Source organism: Hylaeus volcanicus, chromosome 2 (genome assembly GCF_026283585.1).
Source record: "Hylaeus volcanicus isolate JK05 chromosome 2, UHH_iyHylVolc1.0_haploid, whole genome shotgun sequence".
Lineage (NCBI taxonomy): Eukaryota > Metazoa > Arthropoda > Insecta > Hymenoptera > Colletidae > Hylaeus > Hylaeus volcanicus.
Window position 1 is genome coordinate 16,650,040 of NC_071977.1, and position 3,086 is coordinate 16,653,125.

Genomic DNA, 3,086 nt, shown 5'->3' on the forward strand with positions numbered 1-3,086 from the left:
TCATAACCTGCCAAGTGTCAAAAGTTTTTACACTATTGTATTATTAATTATATTTACATTAGCAAAATGTTTTCAATTTAGACTTTTTATGTAGGGTTTAATAACAAATTGCAGCCAATGTTGTAAAGTGTTGAGCGATCTTGATTACAAGGCAAGTTGTAAAAATCTGAATTGTCAGGTACCTTACAGAATAGATCCATACCACTAGTGTTTTTAATTTAGACTTTTTATGTAGAGCTTATAGAAATGGAGTCATTTTCTCATTTCATCATTAACATTAAAATTTCTTGCAGCAAGAAAAAAAATTGCAGGTATATATAATTATTTATAAACTGAACGAATAAGTGTTTATAATTAAAAAATTACATGAAATATATATATTCCGTTTTGTTATCCCCTCTCCCTTTATTTTACTCTATTCAATTAAAGAAACAAGTAATAATTTAAACTTCTTATGTAGAGTTTACAGAAATATCAATTTTATTTTTATAAATTTAAAATAGATTCTATATAATAAATTATTTGTAAAAAGAAGTGAGATCCGATAAAAGACTTCAAAAAAGTAAAAAAATTACGCCAAGTACATGAAAAAGTGGAGGACCCAAGGAGTTATTGAAAAATAGAAGATCCCCATAAAAAACTACAAGAAAATAGAAAGAGATGTGAAATCGAAATAAGCTGCCAGATGATTTGTCTAGATTTCCGCGGCCTGGAAGTCAAATGCTTGGCGTGACCAGGTAAGGTGTCGATGAATAAGAATTATTTTAAAACGCAAAACAATGAAAGTGCACTCATAACAATGTCAGAGTTTTAAATTGACAAATTATCTGAAAGTCTGTGAGAAAGTATGGGTATTGATGATCTAAGAATGCCTTGCCTGGCCACGCCAAGCATTTGAACTCCAGGCCGCGGAAATCTAGGCAAATCATCTGGCAGCTTATTTCGATTTCATATCTTTTTCTATTTTCTTGTAGTTTTTTATGGGGATCTTCTATTTTTCAATGATAACTCCTTGAGTCCTCCACTTTTTCATGTACTTGGCGTAATTTTTTTACTTTTTTGAAGTTATTATTTATTCGACTAACAATTGACATCTGAAAACAGAATTGTGTAAATTTTATTCTGAATAATGAATGAAAAAAATTACATTTATAATGTCTAATAAAACTTCTAAATCGGTTATTCATCATACAGGCATTAGATACCTAAAATCAGACATCGATCAATTTTATCCCAAATAATGAATAAACTAGATAGTGTACTTATTTATTTAGATATTACTTAGATATTGTATAACAATAAAAGCAAGAGTGTTGTGCTTATCTGTCTTTTGTAGTGTGTTCTGAAGGACGGTAGTTAAAGAACCTCGTTGTTCGCGACTTTTTCTCATCGATGCTGTGGTTGCACGCTTCAATGATGTTTCCTGTTCCGGTTTGCTATAAAACATTAACCTGCCAGTCGTTTGTCGACAATTTGTAGACACTGTCGTTAATTCGTTTTAGCATAGACACTAATGCACGCGAACGTGGCCTTCTTGCAAGCCTGTTGGCATCGTTTTCGTTGAAATGAAGCATGAAGACTTCGTGATTGATGGCGTTAAGGTTCCTGTTAAAAATGCCACAATGCTTGTTTTATCGATCGTGCCAATTTATCGCCGTTTTATATAAAACGAATCGGCGAGCAGTGTGATCTTTTAGGAATTTAACGTGACAAATATATTCGACACACAGGCTACTAGTTTTTGTTGATTGTACGTGTTTTTTTAAAGGAACTTCTTTTCTCTTTGTTAAACTTCTCAAATAGAGCAAACATGAAATAAATGTACCTCTTTCTTGGCTTTAGTGTAATAGCAGAAATGCGTTTCGTTAAAGAATAATCTGCGTCTCGGCCTTGGTTCTAGGTCCTCTTAAAGGAAACAATTTTAAGGGGACAATGACAATATTATACAGAGTAGAGCAATAACTCACCTTGAATATTTCTTGTATTCGTAGTCCTATGATGAAACTTATCAGGACAAAGGTGTACTATTTTGAGAGACACTTATAATGGTAATTATAATATATTTATAATTATATTGGTAATGTAGTAATAACTTTGTTCATCTTGAATATCTCGATATATGTTGTTCTGTGAAAAAAAATGTTAGGACAAAGTTGCACTGTTTAGATGTGTACTTACAATGACGGAATATAATTTTGTCCAGGATCGTTTTTTTTATGAGATTTTAAGGCCATCATTGCCTTTTTTTTTAAATGGAACTATATATTTTTAAACCTCCATGAATAAGCAGCTGTTAAAATGATTTCAGAATGACACTATATTAAATTATAAACATATACATACAGTTTATAAAATTATAGTTTATAAAATAAAAAAAATTCTTTCTTGAATCCCTAACCTTTTACACTTTCCTTTGTCCGTCACTGTAATAGCTATTACAAAATTGATTTCATTCTTTCAATTTTCAACTGCTATGCTGTGCTATCTTCAACACTATAATGCGTACGAACATCGATAATGCAGGTTATCGGTGATTGTCAGCGACATTATCGTTTAGTAGCAAGTGGAACCGTGCTAGAATTGACAAGTAAGGATAGGCAGTATGCGAGGCATGACAAAGTTCCATGCTGTTCGTACGGTGTACCCGCATATCGGAATTGTGATATAACGAGACACGCGTGCTACGTGTGCTTGGCGACCTTGCGTGGATCTCGAGTGAAACCTAAGACAGTGAGAGATGCAAATTGATCGTTAATTATTGTAATTATTTAGAATGTATGTAATCGTCGAGCGCTACGACCTAGTCAACCTGACGCGGCCGAGTACCAGTTGAAATGTTTTGTCACCGACAACATCCCATACTAAACGGCTTACAATTTGTACGTTTGGGTCTAGACCAGGGTGATTGGTTTAACAAGTGATTCACTATGTCGATGCTGTTATCAATGTCATGATAGTAACCCCCTATGATCGTGCGTACCTTTGTATTTAAATACCCATTATGACCTGTGGAAATGACGACATTCATTTTCTGGACCAAATTCGACTTTGAACATGTACAAAAATATAAGAGCTACGTAAATTTC

At 33.1% G+C, this 3,086-nt stretch overlaps 1 long non-coding RNA gene across 1 annotated transcript; it reads right to left on the minus strand.

Moving 5' to 3' along the window:
* Window positions 1–449: 449 nt before the first annotated feature.
* LOC128872744 (uncharacterized) lies at window positions 450–2,849 on the minus strand. The gene is made up of 3 exons (XR_008456248.1): window positions 2,399–2,849; window positions 1,968–2,290; window positions 450–1,605 (listed from the first exon to the last, which is right to left on the minus strand). It is a non-coding gene; the product is annotated as an uncharacterized LOC128872744 (long non-coding RNA).
* Window positions 2,850–3,086: the final 237 nt, after the last annotated feature.